This window comes from Pseudorca crassidens, chromosome 4 (assembly GCF_039906515.1).
Source record: "Pseudorca crassidens isolate mPseCra1 chromosome 4, mPseCra1.hap1, whole genome shotgun sequence".
Classification (NCBI taxonomy): Eukaryota; Metazoa; Chordata; class Mammalia; order Artiodactyla; family Delphinidae; genus Pseudorca; species Pseudorca crassidens.
Window position 1 is genome coordinate 68205668 of NC_090299.1, and position 18315 is coordinate 68223982.

The 18315-nt window shown below is 35.8% G+C and overlaps 1 pseudogene; it reads right to left on the reverse strand.

The window, feature by feature from the left end:
- Nucleotides 1-6091: 6091 nt before the first annotated feature.
- LOC137223005 (peroxiredoxin-4 pseudogene) lies at nucleotides 6092-17028 on the reverse strand (annotated as a pseudogene).
- Nucleotides 17029-18315: the final 1287 nt, after the last annotated feature.

Sequence of the window (18315 nt, forward strand, 5' to 3'; positions counted from 1 at the left end):
GAAAGAATATGGGCTGTTGCAGAATATGATGGGCAGTGTGAATACAGAGTTTATGAAAACTTGGGAGAACTGGGTATAGAACCATGTTTGTAGAGTATATAGGATATGAGATGAGTTGGGGGAAGTGACAAAAGGAGTCATTTGAACATTATAAATAGGGTATTAACATTGCCAGATTTGAACTTTCTAAAGGTTAAAAAGAATCAGGAATTACAAGAGAATGTAGAAACTGCTGATTTAAATGAAGTGACCACTCTGGCTGCAAAGGACTGCAAAGGATGATGGAAAGAGAGCTATGGAGACCAGGTAGGAGATGACTGATGTGATCTGAGCAAGGATGACAAGGACCTTGAATAAGGATGTTGATGTTGAAATCAATAGGAAAGTGGATTCAAATAATATAGGAAAATAGAATTGGTAGGAACTGGAGATCAATCAGGGGCTGGGAGTAATCCCCTTTGTGTCTCCTGTCAATTTTATCTAAAGTGGTTTATTTATTTAGAGTAGGGCCAGATTACTTTGAGCTCAACTTAATTGTGAATGAAGCTTCCAACAAAGTCCTCTGTGAACTGAATATTCAAAATATAGACATAGCCCAGAACAAATTGTTGCTTCTCCGGAGGTACTCTTTTGAATGAAGTTTCGTATAAATTAAACATTCCATGATGGTGAGCGCAACACACTTCAAATTAAAACATGCAATAATGTTAATTAAACAGAAAGTTGTAAATTGATGTTGGCATACATCTTCACCTTCATTCATTTTTATGAAACTGCATTATTAATGTCCCTTCTAAAAATAAAAGATTAAATAGCATTTTTGTCATTAAAACATGTGTACCTAGACTCCTCTTGTCAGATAACAAGCAAAGAATGATGAGAGAGTTTGTTTTGTCAGACTCATGTATTTTTTTTTTTTGGTATCAGCATTATGTGATAATAAGAGAAAGGTGTTTCATAATATATTCATATTTTTTGGCCTTTTATTTATTTGAAGCTGAACAGATTTAAAGAGTTTAAAAAATTTATAGGTGTTGGAGAATACTTTTCTTTTAAAAATCAAAATGTTTATTGCAGTGTTGTATGAAATGTCATAAAATGTGTATTATAAATCATTGGGGAAAAGGGGATACTTCTTTAAAGAATAAAGTCATAAAATCATAAATCTCATGCAAATGTAAACATACATTTGACAGTTCATTAGTAAGTTCAAAGGAAAATTTAAAGAACACACACGAAGGCAATCAAGAATGTTGAATGTGTTTGCCAATAGATGCAAAATAGGTCCATATATATAGGGAAATAATTGCAATCCACTGGGAAAATTCATTTGTATTACTCTCAGCTTTCTATATCTTCAGAGTTTTAAAATAGCTCAAAGATGATAAAAGGCACATTTCACCCATTTCAAAGTCTTTTACAATTTTACTTGACATAGGAAAAATCACAATAGAAATGAAAATCTGAGAAACATACATAGAGACTGCTTCCCCATGGCACTTCCCAGAGCTCTCAACAAATCACCTTCTTCCTTGCTTAGAGGTCTGTAGTACATCTTAAAGCCAAGTCCAATTTTGAGTAGGAGAATAAACATTTATCACATTGTTCATTTTGTCAAAAACTATATATTGAGAATTTAGTCTGCCAATTGCTGAGTGACTGCTTATTGGTACTGTAACAGTGTAGAAATAATATTGTGTCTGCCTTCATGGAACTTACATTCTAGAAGGGAATACAGACAAGTAGGGAGGCAATCATATTGCCATGATAGGAGCAAGGTGATAGATCAGGGAGGTCTCTTAGAGGAAATAAACTTAGGCAAGCACCTGAAACATGAGTGAGCATTATGCTGGTTACTAAGATACAGAGGCAAGAAGCATTCCAGAAAGAGGAGATGTGTGATGGATGGACTGAGGTATAATGAGCACCAAGATTTAGGGGGGCTCACAGAGCTTCAACATCTCACAACTCATTTATTTATTTAATAAATTTATTTTATTTTATTTTATTTTATTTTTGGCTGTGTTGGGTCTTTGTTGCTGCATGCAGGCTTTTCTCTGGTTGTGACGATGGGAGGCTACTCTTCGTTGCGGTGCAGAGGCTTCTCATTGCGGTGGCTTCTCTTGTTGCAGAGCATGGGCTTTAGGCATGTAGGCTTCAGTAGTTGTGGCACATGGGCTCAGATGTTGTGGCACGCGGGCTCAGTAGTTGTGGCTCAAGGGCTTTAGAGCGCAGGCTCATTAGCTGTGGTGCACGGGCTTAGTTACTCCGTGGCATGTGGGATCTTCTCGGACCAGGGCTTGAACCCGTGTCCCCTGCACTGGCCTGTGGTTTCTTAATCACTGCACCACCAGGGAAACCCTCACAGCTTATTTAATGCCTCCAAATCATGTTGCCAGTTTGGCACATATGTGTTACAAAGGCTAGAAGGAAAATTTCAAACGTCACGTGACATTTTTCTTTGACTTTTTTAAACTTCTAAATTACCATGATCTCTATAATTTATCTTGAAATGAAGAAACAATGTAGGGAAAATAATCCAAACATTTAGAATTTAGGACTAGTTAAATTCATTTTAGTTTTTCCATAGTAGCCTATCCTTATCATCAAATAATCTATCCTCTTCAGTTCTTCCACAAATCCCTTAATCCCTCTACCCCGTGACCAATGACTCATTTTGTAAGTAGAGAGAGCTTCCTTTTTTCTTTTTTTTCCCTGTGCAGAGACTATTTTTGCACCCCTCTGTGTTTTTACAAAAGTAGCAGTGTAGGAGAGTTCATTTCTTAACATAGTTTACAGTGCAATAAGAAAATAACCAGTTCAGGTTAATGTTGTTGCAAAAGAAGTAAGTGTAGAAGCTACAATTTTGACCATAGAAATAATATGAAATAATGAAACTCCACTTTTCACAGTAGAAAGTTAGATACATCCAAGTTGACATACTGTATTTGGATGAAATCTCTAAGGCCATTTTTTTTGTTTATTGCTTTGGGGTTTTCAAACTATTTTGATACGCTCGGCTCTACATTTATTCACATGATAGATTAGGAATCAGAGATTATGAAAGTCAAGTAGGTAGTAAATAAGTGGATCAGCATATAGCTTAAACTATGTGGGAAAGTGCGGGGAAAAAAAAGCCCACTCTATTACAACAGAGTGCAATAATTAATGGCTGAAATTATGCCCTTAATCCAAGGGAAGGGTAATTATTTTCAGTATCTTCTATTTAAAGAAAATATATATGCATTTTATTTTTTCTTTAATTAAACATTGTCAATTTAGAAACGTACACAGAGAATTAACGTTTAGCTGCCTTGGTGATTACATTGGTGATGCCTCCTAATTCCAGTCATATGTGATATAATGACCCTTGCTATTAATAGTATAAAAAGGCAGAGAGCAAAGCTGTAGAGTGCTTGGGTTAAAGGGTGTAGGATCCTTAGGAGAAACTAAGAACACAGGACAATATTCAAGTTAAGAGAGCAAATAAGGAAACAAATAGGGAGAAACATATTTAGCAACAGTAATTAGGGGGTTTCACCCATCCCTCATGCGGATTTGGAAAGGCTTTGTTGCTGGGGTTTGAAGAAGATCCAAATAGGCAGCCAGCAATGATTGCAGGGACTTAGCTCTTCTGGCAGGTGGCCACTACAACAGATTGCTTCATAAGTGCTCAGGAGATTGCTTTGTGCCAAAAAGGTGGTGATGTCTTGAAGAGGATAAAAGTGTTGGAGTTCCATGGTGGTCTGGTCGCCATGGGGAGTCTGTAGGACAAGGCACGGGTTTTGCCTAAAGGTGGGTGATGGCGCTGTAGGCAGTGAGTGACACCGGCCTACACTTCAGATGTTTGATAAATGTTATGTCATATTTTCAGTTTATTTCATTTAAAATCTGTGTGAAAAATACTAATCTGACATTTTTAGATATTCCCAGGAGAGCTAAGTAAAGGGAATGTGGCCCCATGTCTCTCTGGCTGCTTTCACCCTGCTTTATTTTTCTTCATAGCCTTCATATTCTGATAAGGTGAGGTAGGAAGAATAATGGCCCCCAAAGATACCTGTGTCCTGATCCTCAGAACCTGTGAACATGTTCTCATACATGGCAGAAGGAACTTTGCAGATGTGATTAAGTTAGGGAGCTTGAGGTGGGGAGATTATTTGGGATCATATGTGTAAACCCAGTCTAATCCCATGGGTCCTTAGAAGCAGAGAGAACGTTTCCTAGCTGAAGTCAGAGGGAGATAGGACTGTGTAAAGATAATCAGAGGGGTACAATGTGGTTGCCCATGAAGATGGAGGAAGGGACCCATGTGAGAAGTTTCTAGAAACAAGAAAAACAGTGAAACTGATTCCAAGAGCTTCCAGAAAGGAATGCAGCTCTGCCAACACCTTGATCTTAGACCAGTGAGACCTGTGTTGAAATTTTAACATAAAGAACTGTAGGATAATAAACTCATGTTGTTTTAAGTTTGTGATAATTTGTTACAGCAGCAGTTGAAAACTAATACATATGGTATATATTTTTCTCTTTGTCCTTCCCACTCTCTATATATACACACTGGAATGTAAACCTCAAAAGGGCATGAAATACCTATTTACTTAGCACTCTCTCCCTAGGATATTTTGAAATGTAGCAGATGTGCAATAAATACTTATTGAATGAACTGATGATTGAATGTGAGAAAACTGTTTAAATAGGATTTATGAAATTTTGCTCCAATAAATGTGTTAAAATAACAACGTTGAAAGATACATTCTTATAATTTTGAAGCACTGTTGTCTATGTTTTATTTGAGCTTCAAAAACACTTCTGTCATGTTTTACAAATGTGGAAATAGATTTTCACAAGTAATAAAAATATGGGAATTTTTCTTAATATTTATATATCAAGACTAACAGCAAACTAACATTTTAAAACCCATTTAAATGTCTTGGAACCATATAAGTACCATATAATTCGATAAAGCTAAGAAACTGAGAAATTTTATGTAAGGAAGACAGCTGACATCCCAGAGGTGCTTCACAAATTGGTAGTACTTTGGGGTCCTTTCTGTAGTCCAAGACTTTGGCTTTGACCTTGCCATTTCAAATCTAGACAAGGGATACTGTTGTTGCATTTGGAAGCAGTCAGGTTCTCAAGGGACAACCCTCATTCATTCATTAAATAATATTGATGAGTGCTTGCTATGTACTAGGTATGGGTCTAGGTGCTAAGGACATAGCAAAGTACAAAGTAGACAAAAATTCCAGCCCTCATGAAAACCCATTCTAGTAGGGGAGGTGGACAGTAAAATAATGCAAATATAAAGTATAGATCTCCCCCACTTTTTGAAAGTTTGCTTTACACCACTTCACTTTTGCAAAAACCCTGCATTAGTACCTGCTTTCACTAATGGAAAGAAATCCAAAGAGAATTTTCACTTTTCCAAAAAGTGAAAAGCAAATATAGCATTCAGCATTTGTTTTGCATTGAGCCCTTATAGAGGCAGCACACACCTTATGCAGAGAGAGAGGCACTGCCAAGTGCCTTCCTGGGAACTAGACTCAGCATCAAGCTGCCATAACTTTGAACTGTGTCTGTGAGCATCTGTGCTTTATCTTGATTGATTTTGTGCATCTGTTAGCAAGATGTGTCCTAAGGTAATTGCTTCTTCACTTTATGCCAATTCAGCTTAGGAAAAGTTTCATAGGAGTGTTACATGGCGATTAGATCTGTGGAGGAAAGTATGACAGGGCAAGTTAAACAGGGAGAGAGTGTGTGTAGTGTTTCTTTTATGAAGAGGATGTCTAGGGAAATCTTCAATGAGCAGATGAAATTAAACAAAGCAAGAGGGTGGGCTATGAAACTCTGGAGGAAAATTATTCCAGGCAGTGGGAACAGTAAATGCAAAGCTTTGAGACAGGGTCAACCTGGTGTATTTGAGGACTTGCAAGAACATTTCTTATTTATAATACTTTAATTAATTTTAATGTATAAATTTGAACTTTATTGAAGACCTCTAAACCAGACAGCATAGCATGACCTGAAGAAGTACTTTCCAATTTAGTGTATCAAAATGATTCAGTTTTTTAGTTATATCTGGGACTGTTGTTTACTTGCTGAGTTTCCAACTGGCAGGTCAGACTTTTCCACATTTGTTGGTATTCTGGGATGCTTGGACCAAAAGTAGTATTTAAGTGACCTATCAACAGAAAGACCGTTCCTTGTCATCTGTCTTAGGATTCCTTTATCATCAATATTGAAGTGACCTCTAAGAGTATGGCCTGAATAGTCTAGATATACCCATAATCCTTTGAAGTCTGTTACGTGATATCTGAAGGAAGTGAAATCATCCTTGTTCCAAGTCTTTGTTTTGAGAAAGGATGATGCAAGTCAAATGAGCATCCTGTGAATCAAGAGAACATGCCATCATTTTCTTATTTATATATCTGAATCACTCAATTCTATCACAAAAAACAATAATTTCATTTGGACATAAAATGTGAAATCAAGTAAGTAAAAGAAAAAATTCCAGGGTTGTACACAATAATCAGTTCACATGAGTTCTTCTTTCTCAATAAGGTTCTGGCTTTGAGATCTTGGTTTTGCTGATGTGTATGGAGTGGCCAAATACCAATACCAGGGAGGCTTCCCTGAGGTTAGGGAGAACATATTTTGAATTATTGAGTAATTAAATGAAATGACAACTACATAACTTGTAATGGAGGCTATAACTATCTAGAGGTTACATGTACCACTTTTGCCTGGAAGAATGGCTCACTAATGGTAAGGTTCCTTGGACATGGCATGGGATCAAGGTCAGTTAGCATATCAAGAGAAATATTTCATCCTGGACATCTGTACTTCTGTGCCCCAAGTGTGAATCCTATTCATTCATTCATTTGATGAATATTTGCTGAGCATCTACTTCATAAAAGGCACTCTTTTCTGGGCTAAAGATATGGCAATGAAGAAAGTAGTTTGAAGTCCCTAACCTTCACAAAGCTTATACTCTAGTAGGTTTTGGTTGTTAAATAAATTCTTTCTTTTCAGGTTATCAGTTGAATTCTATAGTGTCTCTCTGACTTGGGCAGTGCTGAATAGATAAATGTTTTTCTGCTTGGTCCCTCTTTTAGAGTTGTTATGAAGGTAATTTATTGTGTTTTGGCTTGGCTAAGTTTTTTACATTCCATTTGTTTATGTTATTGGCTTTAGCTATGTTGATACACATGTGTCCACGCTTATGTGTTCCTACACTTTCTCAATAAATTACCCATTTATTGACTGCTTTTTTAGGGTATATTCTAAAAATGTCAGCTCAAATACTACACTGAAAAATACTCTTTTAACGCTGAAAACAGAATTTATAGGCATTGTAAAAAATTTAAAATATAGAGTGTATAAGATATAAAATAAAATCTACTTCCCCATTTCCCTATCTTCTCTAACCAGGTTCTCTGATTAATTTCTCTCCTTAGAAATAGGACCTTTCTTTCTATATCTCTCCTCTGAACACGCACCTCTTTTTTCCCCAAAACAAAAATCCTACATTACATTTTTTTCTTTTTCCCAGTTTAATCATTATTTGACTTTTTTTGGAGTATAGGAATTTCCTCCCTTATTAAATATATGTTCATGTCTATATTCACATGTTAACACCTCTTTCCTCCATTATAAAGATGAAAGAAGGAAGACATAATTCTCAATCCAAAAACTTTATGGTTCTCCAGTAATAATTTTATGGGAAGATGATTTTTAAATATATAAAGCTTCTCTAGATCAGATTATTTTAACTAATTTTCCTTACCTCGAGTTTTATTTTTATTACATGTAATTTGTTAAAGTAGAATTTTAAAATTTCTAGTTACTTGTTATAATTAACTTTACATGGACTGTATATAGTTATCAAATTGCTTCAGTAGATTTCAGAATTGCAGATAACTGTCCAATATCATGAGCTAAATGAAGCTTATGTAGATTCTCAAATAAAGGTCATAGAAATGTAAGCAGTAAGAACTATTTAGCCATGGCACAGATGTTGTGATCATTACAGGAGTTGTGTCTTTAATTAAATTTGTTCTCTAGTGCCAGTTCAAAAACTTTGTTTTTCACACAAAAACCCAATTATACAGGCAAAAGATGTCATGCTTCCATGAGTTGAAAGTCAAGAAGAAAAATGTTACAAAATTAATGCAAGCTTTTTATTCAAACGTTGTTACTGTACTATAATAGAGAAACTTTCTGTTATTGCCAATATTGAAATGTACAGATGACCACAATAAATGGGAGAGGGAATTAAAATTCTTTATTCTAAAATTAGGTAACTTAAAAGGTAACTTAAAAAAAACTTTAAAAACCCACTGTTTTTTACTAGGTGATTAAAATATCTCGAGAAAGTCAGAGTTTATTCTGCAACAATAAAATATGATTCAAACCAAATGGAAATGAAAATTTAAAACCAAGTTTTGAATATATTGACATTTTGTATTTTTCCATCTATTTAGATCTGCTTATGATATAAGGCATGCTATTTTACCATTTGGATTTGTATTTTAGGTAACAGAAATTCTCCTCACTCACATTTGAATCACTTACACTTGCATTTCAAATGGCTTAAGTCTTTTAGAGAAGATCAAATAAATTGAAAAGCAAGTAACATTTCTGTGCTTTGATCCAGAATTAATACTATGAAAGGTAAAGTAGCAGAAAAATTATAACATTTATTTAATGTAATGTGAACAAAAAGGCTGAAGATATTGTCCCTAATGCAGTTATCAATGATGTCCGTCAAACTTATACAACACAGGTCTGTATACAGTTATGTCCCAAAATGTATGAATGAAAATTTAAATTTTTAAATATTAAGCTCAAGTTATTCCTTGGACTGTTTACTAAAGAATGTGGAAATTCCAATTGTTTTTGCAGCAGTGAAATTTATTTTAAAAATATTACAATTCTATAATGTCACAGTCTTGAGCCTTTTCATTTGCATGGTTTTCATGTGAGTAGATTTTCCAGGAAAGTAAAAGTAAAAATTAAAGAAAAATGAAGAATATTAAAAAAATTTCTTGACACAAAAATCATTCAGTTATGTTTGTAAATCCAGTTTCATTAGATTGATACTTTGTCTTTTTTATTCTTTTGAGGATTTTAGGATGGAACGATCTAGGTTCACATAACTTCTTGAGCCAATTTACTAATGTTTCTTTGTGCTCCAATTCGTATTCTTGTGTGTGTATGTATGTATTTTATATATATATATATACATATATATGTGTGTATATATGTATGTACTTGACCAATTCCTCTAAAGCTGGCTAGAAAAGTCCATATAGAAATTAAAGTGAGATGAATCTGAGAAAAGTACAGGTTGGTAAATCTAACTCTTGAATCTCAAGTGATTCAAAAAGAACACCTGAAGGTGTCTCTATTTCCAGGAACGATATAATCATCTCACTCCACCACCCCAATTATTATCTGCTGCCCTGCAATGGGCATAAAACTTACCTTTCTTTTAAAATATATTCTTTATATTTGAGGATGGAGAAGGGGAAAATTAAAGTGAAAACAACTTACTCTAATCCGCTAATGTTGGTAATCATAGCCTAATTCTATCCCTATCATAAAAGGAAATAAGTGTACGAATAAAATACTTGGTATTGCTACTGACTCAATCTCTTCAGTACCTTTTTGTGTGTTGAAAGTGAGATTTCTAGATTTGCAGTTGGGTTGTTTCTCGCTGTGACTGTTACGCTCGCCTTCCTGACCAGAGATGCACAGTCCGGAGGCAAGTGATCAAATGATTCAAAACCCTGGGTGTACGTGCAACGGGAAGCTGGCATCCTCAGCTGGCTGTAATTCGCTAACCGCTGACTTTCCATTCTCTGCTTAAACCACATCCATTTTCCCCTTGAATTTTGGAAAATTTCTGTGTTACTGGCACTGTTTCTTTTCCCAGCTTTGAAGTCCTTGAGAAGAACAAGGTCCTCAATTGGTTGCAGAATTTTAGGAAGTATTATTAACCTTCAAATACTTAACTGATGTCATGGGAATGTTAATTGCAATCTCAAACTTACTTCCAAGGGATTAAATCCCTACCCAGTTTACACAACAGCCTCTCAGTTAGCTCCCTCCAAACATCACATCAATCTCAATAGGCACAGAATTATCACAGAAGACCAGAGGCACCGGCCTGCAAATGCAGCCTGCCTTCTCTACCCTACAACCTTGCCTGTCATCTGGAGATGCATGTCCTCAGTGGGTCTCATTTAAATCTTTGTTTTTTTTCTTTTTGACTTACGCAAAATTATGACATCAGGGTCAGTCTACTAATGCTGGAAAACTTCACAGCTAGTTTGAGTTTTTTCTAGACATGTATGTCTTCCCCGATTTGTCTTTATCCCTTATATCAAATTACAGAAAGGCACCACGTACATGACCAAAAGAAACAGTTTATCCGTGAATGTCCCTATCTGTAGATATTGAAATACAGCATATGAGAGAACAAAGGCAAATATTTATATATTAGAATAAAGAAAGAGGTTCAGGCTGTGGCTGTGTTTTAGGCATTAGAAGTCTGCTTAGCTCTGTTGCTTTGGTTGGTACTTACTATATTGCACTTCAAGCTTGTTTGGTTGTCCCTGGTTTTAAATGTACTTCAGTCTTTTATTGTTGCTACTACCACTTTTAGAGCTCACCAGGCATCCATGTATGTAATGGAAGAAGATACTTTGGCAAAAACTTCTACAAAATTCACTCAAATCCATGTTCTTCTTGTTGCTTCTCTTTGGAGACATAGGTAGATAATATTTCCCAATCTCATTTACTGTCAGGTGTGGCCATGTGACTGGCTTCTAGCTAAAAGTCTGAGTAGTAGCGATGTGTGCGTTCCAGATCAAGCCTTTGTGAAGGTAATGTGCCTTCTCTTCACTCTCTTTCCCCTTCGCTGGCTAAATGCAAATGATGAGAGGCCCCTAGGGGATTTCAGAACAAACCAGAAGGAGCCTGGATCCCTGAATCACTTATTGAAAAGAATCCAATGTTTTCCAGGAACACCTCTTTGGATTGTTAATGTGAGCAAAAATTCAACTTCCATCATGACTGAGTCACTGTATATTTTGGAGACTATTCATCACAGCAGTTAGCTTCCTCTAATAGAGATCAACTTGGACAATTTTATTAATTGGGCATTCTCATTAATACTGAAATAAAAGAGTAAAACCACTAAAGTTATGAATGTAATATGTATATTGTTGCAACCATAAAAAAAGCTGTAGATAGACGATTTCTGAATTGATTTAAATGCTACAGAAATAAACTCCTAGTGCCAAGTAGAGTTACTAAGCAAGTATTTTTTTTAATTTGGTGAAAGTCTCAGCTCTCTCCAGGCCCTACTTTCTAATCTAATCCTGAATATTGCACTTTAAGACTATAACCATCCCTGGAGCTCTATTCTTGACTTGGCCCATCTGTCCCTGAAAGTCTGTTTTTGATTTCTGGGGCTTCTGTGAGTGACGAAGGCACTTTTCTACTGACTGCGTATAGGACTTTGTAGGTTTCAGCCCATCTTGTATGATGCTTCCTTTTCTGCCCTTTAATATGTCTTTGCCTTTGGTCTCATAAATATCCTGTGCACAGTTAACTTTCCTCTTCTTTGAGTAATTTATTTTTGCTAATTGTATTCAATAACCAGTTCTAAGGATGATTCCCATTTTGGCTGAGCTAGCATTTTTACTCAGAGCTCTCATTGAGTGATCTAGAACATGGCTTCTGTAGGCATCATGTGGACTCTATGAAGTTTGTTCACTTTATTTTCCTAGACTCTTCCAGACTGTGTCAGATAGCTTCTTACTGCTTTAAAGCTAGGACTCCCATTTCCTATCTGAGTGGTGGTGCCGTTCTTAGATCTTCCGCAAAGTGGACACAGTCAACATAACTGAGCTCAGTTAATGAGAGATTTTTCAGTTACTTGTTCATCCACTTCTCTGATTTCTATTCAATATTGAATCATATTGCAAGTGTCAGAGAGGAACGGCCAGAAGTAGATGCCTAGACTGAAATTTAGGCAACTTGGGTTCGATTCAGACCCACTAACTACCAATTAATAATATTCTAAAATATTCCTGATATTTTATCTCTGCTAAAAATTAGGAATAAAAATACTTCTTACTGCAAGTTAAGAATGAACTTGGGTTGCTTCAAGGACTAAATAAAATCATGAACATGGAAGCACTTAACAAATATTATACAAATAGATTATATAAGTGTAGGTATAATGTTTCTAAAGTTCCTCAAATATATCATTAGAGTATATACTGTTTTGAACACATGATGATATGTAAGAAATTCAGAAAATGTAAAGTTCAGTCTCTCATCTTTTATGTTGTGTAGTCTTTTTCTCTTTGTATAATCAAATAATTGCTCTGGCTTTTCTTTTTCACATATATTCTAAATAAAGACATAAAATAGAGGACATTGAGTGGATGAGGAACAGTGTGATGAATCCTGGGGGCCTAGTGAATTTCAGCAGCAGAAAAGCAATCCCTGAGGTCTGCTGGCCTCAGACACATCTGTTTGCCTGTTTCATACCCTCTTGGTATACAGAATATTGTTTTGGAGGGATAATTTTGTGGTTGAGCATCAAGGCCTCCTGTCTCAGGATATGAGCTGAGACATTTTAGGAGATGACTACTACAACCAAGAGAATAAGCCGATGCTATTAACTCAGTCCAGCAGGAGCCATGAATAAATTACATACCATGAAAGCTTTTTGTGAACTGAATTTTCCAAAGACCCTTCTTCACTTTATGCTCCGTTTCTTTTAGCTATCTCTTTTTCTTTTACTTTTTCCCTGCCTTAGAAATACTGAGGGTTTTTGCCTATGATGCATTTGATTAAAAAAAATATATAACACATGGGCTCTTTAGATGAGGCAAAAATGAGATATTCTATTTTCCACAGATAGCAATTGAATTATTACACTATTCTGTGTTGTAATATATCACATAGGTTTAATATTGTACACCAATTATCTAACCTGGGCCCATAGCATAGTTTCTAACACATAGAAAGCATTTACTGTGTAATTTTGAATAAATGAATGATGTAATATACAGTATTAGTTCAGAATTATTGCTTGCATTTTTTCTACACCCAAAAATGATAAAGGAAATTTTCATATCTTTAAAAATTTTTTTCAGGCCAAAGACCTATGCTTCAGATAATCTAGATACTTTTATAAAGATATTCATTGAAAAATATGTCCATTCCCTGGAGGACAGAATATAAGATTTTCTTATAGCAGCTTTATTGCACCTCCAATAATTAATTAAAAATTGACCTGCTTATTTGAGGCAGATAAATATTTGCCTAAAACCTTAATCTTAAATGAAGGAGATTCATTAAGAAAATTAAAGGGTAGTTATTTTGGTGGTCTAACAGCCTTCTGTCTGCAGAATAGACTTTTGTTGTTGTTTTTGTTTTTGTTTTTTTGCGGTACGCGGGCCACTCACCGTTGCGGAGCACAGGCTCCGGACGCGCAGGCTCAGCGGCTATGGCTCACGGGCCCAGCCGCTCCGCGGCATGTGGGATCTTCCCGGACCGGGGCACGAATCCGCGTCCCCTACATCCGCAGGCGGACTCTCAACCACTGCGCCACCAGGGAAGCCTTGCAGAATAGACTTTTAAAGAAAGAATTTGTCATTCAGAAGATGGTTCTTCTATGTGAATTTTTGGAAACAATTTCTAAGATTGTTTCATTTTCTGAATTTCATCATAGAGATGTTACCTTGGATTTCCTTTGTGGAAGATTTCTTTAATACCATATCTTAACTCTAGACTATTAGAATGAAATATTTGAGTGACTTGACAACAGAAATTTATTTCTCACAGTTCTGGAGGCTGGGAAGTCCCAGATCAAGGTGCCAGCTGATTCAGTTCCTGATGAGGGCCCTTTACCTGGTTTGCAGACAGCTACCCTCTTGCTGTATCTTTGCATGGAGCGGGGGAAGAAGAGGGAGAGAGGAAAATAAGGTGGCTCTTCTTATAATCCCATCATGGGGCTCCACCCTCATGACCTCATTTAAGCCCAATTATTAAGGATTAAATAATTAAGCCTAATAATTATTAAGGCTTAAATAATTAAGCCTAATTATCTCCCATAGACCCTACCTCCTTATATTATACCATCACATTGGGTATTAGGGCTTTAACATATGATTTGGGAGGACAAAAACATTCAGTCCATAGCATATCACCAGGGAACCTGTGCTATCACTTTACTGAAGGAGAAATGGCTACATCATGGTTAATAGTAAGTGCTCAGATACAACAAATCAAGTTTCAGAAGAGCTTCTAAGAGTTGTTCCTTGAGAAACTTGATCAAGATTATCTGGTGTTTTACAATAAAGAATCAGGTGCAGGGGAAACATGTCTCATATTTTACATTGTAAAGTCAGCACACAGTGATATTAGTGTAATTATCAGTGATGGTCCTTGAATTAAGTAAATTAAGTGGAAAAATTAATAACATTGATTCTTTTACCATACTTACTTTTATTACCTTCCATTTATGCCTAATGGTGCTAGTTTTCCATTTAAGGTATTAATTTAACAGTTCCTCTTGAAAGCTAAACTTATTTTAAGTCATTTGATTTAAAACATATTAAATATGTTCTTAGCTATGACAAAACTCTAAAGTTGGTATATTAGAAAATAAAGTAGAGGAATACTGGGTTGTCATAATTTTAAAGTGTTCCTTCTATAAACACCCCTAGCAATTTATTTTGTGACCTTTTGCAACACTCAGCAATTCTTATGACAAGAGCTCTTATTTATTCAAATTTCATTTGTTGTACTTTGAGCTAATTTCATTTTTGTTTTCCATCATGGTTACCACTACTCCCTATTCCATATACTCAACCATGGTACCTACTATTGGAATTATGGAAAATTATATAAAACCAACTCTACAACCTGGTTGGGTTGGTAAGACACATCTGCAAGAGAGGGTAATTACCGTGAATTGCCCTTTACCCAGTTGCAGAATACTAGGAAGATGATAAATCTTAGTGTCCACATGCAATGTGTACATTTGATTGTCTTTGGCGGTTACTTAAAATTTATGAAGGGATAATCACCAAATGCATATAATCTTCTAAATATGTTTCTTTTGGCCTGAAATTCTAACCTTTAAAATAATTTATAAAAAGCATATCATTTTATGTAAGTTAAAGTCTTACAAGAAATAGTAATTAGTTATAACAGTGGTTCATATTGGTCTTTCTAAGAGGGAAATATGGTGGTCCAGATACAGAAAGTAAGAGAAAAGAGAGTGTTGTAACAGGAAGTGGCAAGCTTGAAGGAGAAAAGCACACTTGGCCTTTTTTTAAAATTTTGTATGTCAGTGGCATCCTTTTCTTCCAAATTGTCTCTTTCCCTGGAGTTATTTTCAAGTTTCTTAAAAGATGGTTTGAAGAAACTTATCTTAATTTAACTTAAAAAAAGAATGTCACATATATCTTTGGGAAAGAGAGAAGGCTTTACCAGATCAAATATAGGATGTCAATTTGTTTCAATATACAAGTTGATAATGAAAGGTTTTTGACATTGTATACTAGAAGAAAATAATCTTTAGCCATAGATTTCCATAATAATACATTTGTTTTTATTGATGGACTAGATATCAATTCTTGATGGTATCCTACTGGCTTAAAAAAAAGAGATTTTATATCCTGGGGTAAATATTGTTGAATATTTTTTCTTATGCTTCATTTTCAAACAGCTATATTTGTAAAATATATAGGTGTTAAGAAAAATACCTAGCCTAATGATGGTCTACTGCTATATAACCACTACCCACAATGACAAATAGTTCTGCCTCATTGCGACCAAAAGCCACATTTAACTTAATACAAGAAGAAGAGGATTATTCCCCAGTTCCTCCTCATACCCAGACACTCCACTGCTTGACCAGGTTGTGTTATTGTCTTTAAAGGAGAAGTTCATGCCAGTTTGTTAGTTCAAGTTCACAATAATTAACTGGGCAACATTGGAGTGGATGCTGTGCCTAAGTGGGAGATCACATCATCTGATTGCTCACTTCTACTTCATGTGAGCTAAAGTGGCCAAGTGGGTCAAGAAAACCAGTAAGGATCTTTCTCTTTTGCTTCCTTCCCCTTTGCGTGTGAATAAGCAATTAGGTGGGACTGGGGACTGTAGTGTAATGTTGAGTATGTAGTGATGAAGGTGTCATGATGGTAATGATGGTAATGATCCTTATTATAACTAATATTTGAGTGCTTACTATTTATCATCCATTATTTGAAGCATTTAACATTAATACGTTCATTACAACTCTAGTATGAAGTGGATATGATTACTATTCCTATTTCACAGATGAGAAAAATGAGGCACAGAGAAGTTAAGTGACTTGTTCCAAAAGTTGGCATTGCTAAGATTGAACCTAGCCATCTTGCTTCTTTATTTTTTACTTCATTCCTCTGTTCATCTATTAGGAATGAGCCAAGATCTCAAGATTTGAATTTGGGAGAGGAGGAGATGTGAAAATGGTGGAGAGAGTAGATCCCAAGACTAAAACATGTGTTTGGACTCAGCTTTTAACAGAGTGCTAAAATAAGGGTATCGGGTGGTATTAGATTCTCATCTTGCTGCTGTTCCTTGTGTATAATTCTTTGAGAAAGCTTGTGGGTAGAATTTAGGAGTGCAATAATTTAATTGACAAGAGCAATAATTGGTCATTTCTTCCTTTAATGTCAACTAACTTCACCCAATACCCATCATTATTTCTAACTTAAATAATATTAATTGCAGCTTTATACCATGCAACTAGCTTAAATTGACCTTTTTATTGCTTCCGTTTATTAAAAGCAACACAAGCAAAATTTACCTTCTTTTCCACAATCTTCAAATATTTGAAACGTCATTGTGGTGGATGACCAAAGCAGAGTGACTGCTTGGTCCATACTTTCCCAGTTCTTTGACACTACAAAACAGTAAAGGGGACAGAAAAGTCATTGTGTTAAGGTCCATGTCGCTTTCAGCCTAAGCCTAAGATGTGCTCGTTTCAGGGCAGATAATGAGGATGCTGTAAGGAAACTGTTTTCATAGAGGAACTTTTCAGAAGATAATTCTACCTTAAAAGAATTAGATACGCTTGGTCATATCCCACATTTTTAGAGTTCAGAATTGAGTCTGCTCACATGATGATGTTTATTTATCAGATGTGTTCCTTGACCAGCCACTAGGATCTTATTTATATAATCTGGGGAGCAGGGAGAAGAGCTGGGAATGTAAGCGAGAAAAGGGAGAAATCAACCAAGAGATGTAGAAACTGATGGAGATGTTTTGCCTCAAGAGTTCTTAACATTTAGAGACTCAAATCAGTATTTCCTAGATATTCTTAAAGGAAACATGCATTTTTTTTTCTTTCCTGTTGAACATACCACCTGGGTTTGGGACGCTAACATTGGATAGAGTTTAACATTGCTTTGTTATTGGCAGTGTTCTAGGGTGTGTAGCTACAGTGCTGCTCAGCAGAAGTAGCACTGGAAGTACTTGGAAAAAAGGAGGCTCTACTTAAGTAGGTATGAAGTGTCTTCATGTAGCTTTGGAGACAGTTGAGGCCTCAGAAACAGTACAAAAAAGGGCCAGGGTAGACGAAATAATTCTTGGATGCCCTGTGGTTGCTAATTGACATGGTCGTGATGTCCAGGAAATACCCTGCAGGGTGACTGGAGTGATTTTGGAAGGGAATGTTGTGCTCAAAACTGGAAATCCTGCAATAGCAGGTGGGCAGTGAAGGAGCAGAGCCAGAAAATATTTTTTTCTAAATCTGATACTTTTTCAAACGCTGGTCTTTCTTGGCTACATAACAAAGGGTTGCACATGCCTGGAAATCATTTCTAAACTCTCATTGAATTATATGAGCCTCCCTTTGCTAGTTAGTAAATAAGAGAAATATTAATAACAGGTATTGCATATTTAATTAAGGAATCATTTATGAGCACACTATGTATACAGTACTGAGCTAAGTTGGTGCCTCGGGCAATTGAAGGTTCCAGTGCTTTTAAGGGGAAAATGGTAGGCAAACATGAAAGTTTTACACAATGTGCCACAATTTATTGTTTAGGAACATATGTCCTAAATGTTTTTCTAGAGAAGGAAAAAGTAAAAGTGGTTTGGGATGTGTTATAGAAGGTGGCATTAGGGACAGAGTACTTGAATTTAAAAGATAAGTACGATTTGGATCAGAAGAGAAAAAAAAACAATAGCCCAGGTGAATTTAAGCTTCACACACTTTACAGGCTAAGTTCCACA